The sequence below is a fragment of the Stenella coeruleoalba genome (genome assembly GCF_951394435.1).
Source record: "Stenella coeruleoalba genome assembly, chromosome: X".
NCBI lineage: Eukaryota > Metazoa > Chordata > Mammalia > Artiodactyla > Delphinidae > Stenella > Stenella coeruleoalba.
The window spans coordinates 83,007,222-83,014,687 of record NC_137152.1 but is presented as its reverse complement, the minus strand read 5'-3'; positions in this window follow the sequence as shown (position 1 = coordinate 83,014,687).

Below are 7,466 nucleotides of genomic sequence, written 5' to 3'. Positions count from 1 at the left end.
TTCTTCCCTGTCTGCTTCCTTTTCTGATCCCAATTGTTTACCACCTTTTGGAATACAATACACTTTATCCATATGCAATTTTGTAAATTGGCCATCTCCCTTGATGGAAAAATATAAATTCCAGGAGGGCAGGAATCTTTGTTCATTAACATATGCTAAGTGCCTATAGTAATGCCTGGTTCAGTGGATACTTGAATATTTGTTGAATGAATTTTTCTCCAGCCACACTAGCCTCTTTTCTGTGCCTCTAACCCTAACTCACCAAACATGTTCTCCTACAATTATGTGTTTTCCTGTAACAGCCTGCCCCAGATAGCCCTATAACACCTTCCTTACTAAACTCACATCTCTGTCAACTTATCAGACAAGCCTTACTTTTCTTCATGACACTTAGCATTTGATCATAGCTTTTCTGGGTTTTTCGTTTGTTTATTTGTTTTCTTTTTTGTTTTTATTTTGCTTTTGTTTACTTTTGTTTTTCCTGTTTCCTTTCTTCAACACTTTTTCTTTTTGTTTTAATTTATTTTTGGCTGTGTTGGGTCTTTGGTGCTGCGCGTGGACTCTCTCTAGTTGCAGCAAGTGGGGGCTACTCTGCATTGCGGTGAACAGGTTTATCATTGCAGTGGCTTCTCTTGTTGCGGAGCATGGGCACTAGGTGTGCGGGCTTCAGTAGCTGTGGCACACGGGCTCAGTAATTGTGGCTCATGTGCTCTAGAGCACAGGCTCAGTAGTTGTGTCGCATGGGTTTAGTTGCTCCGTGGCTTTGGGATATTCTCAGACCAGGGCTTGAACATGTGTCCCCTGCATTGGCAGGCAGATTCTTAACACTTGCCCCACCAGGGAAGACCAACATTTTTTCTTATACTCTTATTGTAGATAAAGAATTAGACCAGCCATGGCCATTTTAATTTTTGCAGTACAATGTCATCTGTCAGTAGATGGGGTAATGACATCAAATAACTTAAGACTGGATCCCTGGTTTTATGGCTCTACCACTTAGTGGTACCACAAGTTGCATGACCTTGGCCAGGCACATCAACTCTTCCAAGATTTCATTATCCATATTCAAAAGGGGAACGGCAATATATTTTTAAAAATTTATTTATTTTCAGCAGGTCCTTATTACTTATCTATTTTATACATATCAGTGTATACATGTCAATCCCGATCTCCCAATTCACCCCACGACCACCCACAACGCCCAACCGCACTTTCTCCCTTTGGCGTCCATACATTTGTTCTCTACATCAGTGTCTCTATTTCTGCCTTGCAAACCAGTTCATCTGCATTATTTTTCTAGATTCCGCATATATGTGTTAATCTATGATATTTGTTTTTCACTTTCTGACTTACTTCACTTTGTATGACAGTCTCTAAGTCCATGTACGTCTCTACAAATGACCCAATTTTGTTCCTTTTTATGGCTGAGTAATATTGCATTGTATATGTGTACCACGTCTTCTTTATCCATTCATCTGTCGATGGGCATTTACGTTGCTTCCATGACCTGGCTGTTGTAAATAGTGCTGCATTGGTGTGCGTGTGTCTTTTTGAATTATGGTTTTCTCTGGGTATATGCCCAGTAGTGGGATTGTGGGGTCATATGGTAATTCTATTTTTAGTTTTTTAAGGAACCTCCATACTGTTCTCCCTAGTGGCTATACCAATTTACATTCGCACCAGCAGTGCAAGAGGGTTCCCTTTTCTCCACACCGTCTCCAGCATTTGTTGTTTGTAGATTTTCTGATGATGCCCATTCTAACTGGTGTGAGGTGATACCTCATTGAAGTTTTGATTTGCATTTCTCTAATAATTAGTGATGTTCAGCAGATTTTCATGTGCCTCTTGGCCATCTGTATGTCTTCTTTGGAGAAATGTCTATTTAGGTCTTCTGCCCATTTCTTAATTGGGTTGTTCCTTTTTTTAATATTGAGCTGCATATGCTGTTTATATATATTGGAGATTGATCCTTTGTTGATTCGCTTGCAAATACTCTCTCCTATTCTGAGGGTTGTCTTTTTGTCTGGTTTATAGTTTCCTTTGCTGTGCAAAAGCTTTTAGGTTTCATTAGGTCCCATTTGTTTATTTTTGTTTTTATTTCCATTACTGTAGGAGGTGGATAAAAAAGAGCTTGTTGTGATTTATGTCAAAGAGTGTTCCTCTGATGCTTTCCTTTAAGAGTTTTATAGTGTTCGGTCTTACATCTAGGTCTCTAATCCATTTTGAGTTTATTTTTGTGTATGGTGTTAGGGAGTGTTCTAATTTCATTCTTTTACATGTAGCTGTCCGGTTCTCCCAGCACAACTTATTGAAGAGACTGTCTTTTCTCCATTGTATATCCTTGCCTCCTTTGGCATACATTAGTTGACCATAGGTGTATGGGTTTATCTCTGGGCTTTCTATCCTCTTCCATCGATCTATATTTCTGTTTTTGTGCCAGTATCATATTGTCTTGACTACTGTAGATTTGTAGTATAGTCTGAAGTCAGGGAGTCTGATTCCTCCAGCTCCGGTTTTTTTTCCTCAGGATTGCACTGACTATTCAGGGTCTTTTTTGTCTCCATATAACTTTTAAGACTTTTTGTTCTAGTTCTGTAAAAAATGCCATTGGTAATTTGTTAGGCATTTCATTGAATCTGTAGATTGCTTACGGTTGTATAATCATTTTCACAATGTTGATTCTTCCAGTCCAAGAACATGGTACATCTCTCCATCTGTTTTTGTTATCTTTGATTTCTTTCATCAATGACTTATAGTCTCTTGAGTATAGGACTTTTACGTCCTTAGGTAGGTTATTCCTAGGTATTTTATTCTTTTTGTTGCAGCAGTAAATGGGAATGTTTCCTTAATTTCTCTTTCTGATTTTTGTTGTTAGTGTATAGGAATGCAAGAGATTTCTGTGCATTAATTTTGTATCCTGCTACTTTACCAAATTCATTGATTAGCTCTGGTAGATTTCTGGTGGCATCTCTACGATTATCTATGTAGAGTATCATTTCATCTGCAGACAGTGACAGTTTTACTTCTTCTTTTCGAATTTAGGTTCCATTTATTTCTTTTTCTTCTCTGATTGCCTTGGCTAGGACTTCCAAAACTATGTTGAATAATAGTGGTGAGACTGGACATCCTTGTCTTCTTCCTGATCTTAGAGGAAATGCTTTCAGTTTTTCACCATTGAGAATGATGTTTGTGGTGGGTTTGTCGTATATGGCCTTTATTGTGTTGAGCACATGCCACAGAGCAACTAAGCCCGTGCACCACAACTACTGGGCCTGCATGACACAACTAATGAAACTCGTGCATCTGGAGCCCATGCTCCGCAAAAAGAAAAGCCACCGCAAGGAGAAGTCCATGCACTGCAATGAAGAGTAGCCCCCGCTAGCCGCAAGTAGAGAAAGCCCGTGTGCAGCAACGAAGACCCAACGCAGCCATAAATAAAGAAATAAATATATTAAAAAAAATAAAAATAGGGGCTTCCCTGGTGGCCCAGTGGTTGAGAGTCCGCCTGCCGATGCAGGGGACTTGGGTTCGTGCCCCAGTCCAGGAAGATCCCACATGCCGTGGACCAGCTGGGCCCGTGAACCATGGCCGCTGAACCTGCACATCCGGTGCCTGTGCTCCGCAACGGGAGAGGCCACAACAGTGAGAGGCCCGCGTACCGCAAAAAAAAAAAAAAAAAAAAAAAATTAAAAATAAAAAAAAGTAATTAATTAAATAAATAAAAAAAGAAGAATTGAAATCTTGCAGAGTGTGTTTCCTGGCCACGATGGAATCAAATTAGAAACCAGTAATAGAAAGCAAAAAGAAGAATCCCTAAACACTTCTTCAAGGGCTCTTTAAAAGTCAAGACTCAGTAGCAGGGGCTGGCTGAGCCTTAGGGCTAAGGCAGGCACTGTGGAAAGGTGTTTTTCATTCTTTCTCCTAATGAGAATATACATATCTTTATGAAGGAAGCAAATCTCTCTCTGGTATGCCTTGAGTTCAAAGTTTTAAAGACAGATTTTGCCATTTTACACGCACTCATTTGTGTGTTAGAACACCTGTGCATAATACTTATATATATCATTCCATGCACTTTTACCAGCAGTGTAGGTGTTCTAACTATCACCACAAACAAGATCAAAAACTGTTTCATCACCACACGTTTCCCTCATGTTAGCCTTTATAGCCACACCCACCTTCTTCCTGATCCCACATCCCTAAACTCTGTCAAACACTCTTATAATTTCCTAAATGTCATAGAAATGGAATCATATAGTACACTACCTTTAGGAATGGATTCCTTTCACTCAGCATAATTCTCCTGAGATCCATTCAAGTTGTAAAGTGTGTCTATCGTCTGTTCCTTTTCATTGCTGAATAGGATTCCACGGTGTGAATGCACCACAGTTTGCTTACCCATTCCCCTGATGAAAGACATCTGGGCTACTTCCACTTTTTAACCATTGTGAGTAAAACTGTGATGAACTTCATGTAAAGGTTTTTGTGTAAACATAAATTTTCATTTCTCTGGGTAAATTGCCCAGAGTGCAACTGCTGTATCATTTGGTAATTGCATGTTTCGTTTTGAAAAACCTGCCAAATTGTTTTCCAGACGGCCTGTACCACTTTGCATTCCCTTTGGCAATGTGTGAGTGACTCAATTTATCCAGTGTTGCCTGCATTTGGTTTTGTCACTTTTTTTCAGCCATTCTAATAGGTGGGTTTAAAATTTCATTGTGCTTTCAATTTGCATTTGCATGATGGCTAAAGATGTTGAATAGCTTTTCCTAAGCCTATTTGCCCTCTGTTCATGTCTTTCATCCATTTTATAATTGGATTAAGAGGCAAGAAGTTACCTCTAGAGAGCTGCCCTGGCTCTGGCTAACAGGCAGAGTAAGAGAATGTGAGGCCCCTCGAGACTCACTTTTCTTGACAGGGAGGGCAGAAGTGGGGCTGAAGCTATTAAATGTTCCTTAAATTAGGACTGAACTTGGATATGGAACAGGATTAAGAGATGGGGGCATCTCTGGGTCCATCTGTGGAGATCTGGATAGGGCAGAAAAAGAAGGAGGATATGGGGTAGAGGAAAAACAGTGGAAGGAGGGAGATACCGGGGGATGCCTTCTAAATGATGCTAGATTCACCACTCTCAGCCTGCTCAATGGAGTGCAAAAAACTATTCTCCTAGACATGTGGTTTTCAACTCTGGATATCCATTAGGATCCCCTCGAATGCTCAGATTCAACCAGCTGAATCAGAGCCTCTAGGGATAAGCCTAGTCATCAGTATCTTTAAGGTTCACCCCAGTTGATTCTAATGAGCTGTCAAAATTGAAAACCTTATCGGATGGTGTATTAGGTTGCTATGGCTGCCATAACAAGGCACCACAGGCTGAGTAGCTTAAACAACAGAAATTTATTTCTCACAGTTTTAAAGGTTGGAAGTCCAAGATCCAGGTGTCCACAGGTTCGGTTTCTTCTGAGGCCTCTCTCCTTGGCTTGCAAATGGCCTCCTTCTTACTCCTTCTTCACATGGCTGTCCCTCTGTGCATACACACCCTGGTTATCTCTTTATGTGTCCTAAACTCCTCTTATAAAGAAACCAATCATATTGTATTAGTGTCTACCCTAATGGCCTCATTTTAATTTAATCACCCCTTAATGGCCCTATCTTCAAACACAGTCACATTCTGAGGTACTGGGGGTTAAAGCTTCAACATATGAATTTGGGTAGGACACAGTTCAGTCCACAACAGATGGTATGAGAAACACCATGGTCTGAGACATTCATCTCCCTTTTAGCTACCTTCCTGGAACTACTATACAACACTTCTGCCATCACCTCATTAGGTAGAAGTTGGTCATGTGACCATTCTTGGCTGCAAAGGAGGCTATAAATGTGGTCTTTTACTGGAAACATTACTGTTGCAAATAAATTTAGGATTCTTTTATTAGGAAAGAAGGAGAATAGGTATAGAACATATGCTACACTTTCATACCCAAGGCAGCTAGAAGCACTACCTCCATTATCCTGTTCTTTCTACCCAGTTTTCCAACCACAGTTTTCATGGGTTCAAACAAAACTGCTGCTTCAGAGACACCTGAGCTCACTCTCCCATCCTCCCAAATCCCATGTCCCAGACTATGCCTGAGTCCTCACAACTTAGCATGCTTAATCTACGTCATTCACTCAGTCAGTCATTCATTCAACAAATATTTATTGGTTACCAGTGATATGTGAGGCACTGTGATAGGCACTGGAGATAAATCAGAGAACCTGACAGACAGGGTCATGGTTCTCATGGAGCTCACATTCTACAGGGGTTGATACACTCAAGATTTGAGAGCCATTAAGAAAATAATATGGGAAAATGTGACAGAGAATGACTAGGGTGGGGAAGGCAAGGAAGGATTTTCAGAAGACGTAACTTAGATTTAATATTCAAATAACAAGAAGTACACAGTCAGCAGTGGGAAGATATAGGATCTGAGCCCTCGAGGCAGAGGGAAGAGCAAGACGAAAGGCCCTAAGATATGGGCAAGCTTGGCAGTTTTAGGGAACAGCTTGTATGCCAGTGTGTATTGGGAGGACAGTGTTAGAAAATGATGTGAGAATGGTAGGAGGGGCCCAATAACAGAAGGTCCTGTGGGCCATGGGAAGGACTCTGGGTTTTGTTCTTATTATGATGGAGCCATTGGGTGCTTTCTGAAAGGAAGGGAATTATTATTATAATCTACCTTATTAAAGCTCATTCTAAATGTTCCTTGGAGGACAGACTGAAATAGAGCAACTGTACGATCAAGAGACAAGATTAGGAGGCTACTAAACACATGACAGTGAGAGGTTACAGTCTCGTAGACCACAGCCGTAGCAATGGAAGGCGAGATATGGGGTTTGAGATGAGCTGTATCTTGGAAGTACTGAACTTGTTGATGAAGTCCACGTTTGTGGTAAGGGATATTGAGGAATTAAGTGTGTCTCTTGGAATTTGGATTTTTGCAGCTGGGTTAGGGTGGTTTTCTTCGATGAGGAAATGAATGGAAGACCAGCTTCGGTGCAATGCCAGGAAACTGACCGTTGTGTTTTGACCATGTCGTTTGTGGAGCCTATGAAAAATCTGGGTGGGGAGCATGTGGTTGGATGTATAAGTCAGGAGATCCTGAGAATATTCTTGGCTGTGGCAAAAAAAAAACCCAAAACAAACAAACAAACAAAAAATACAAGCATGCAAGCAAACACAGAAAAAGCCAAACTGTACAGTTCAATCTGAAAATACAGGTTGATTCCACATATGAGCATGACACAGCTCTAGATTCTGGAAGGGATACAAAGACATATTAAAAACCAACTTCACTGAGCTATGATTTGTGTTCAACATAATGCATCCATTTTTTTTTTTTTTTTTAGCTGTGCTGCGTGGCTTGCAGGATCTTAGATCCCCAACCGGGGATCGAACCTGGGCTGCCAGGGGCTACTAACTGTCA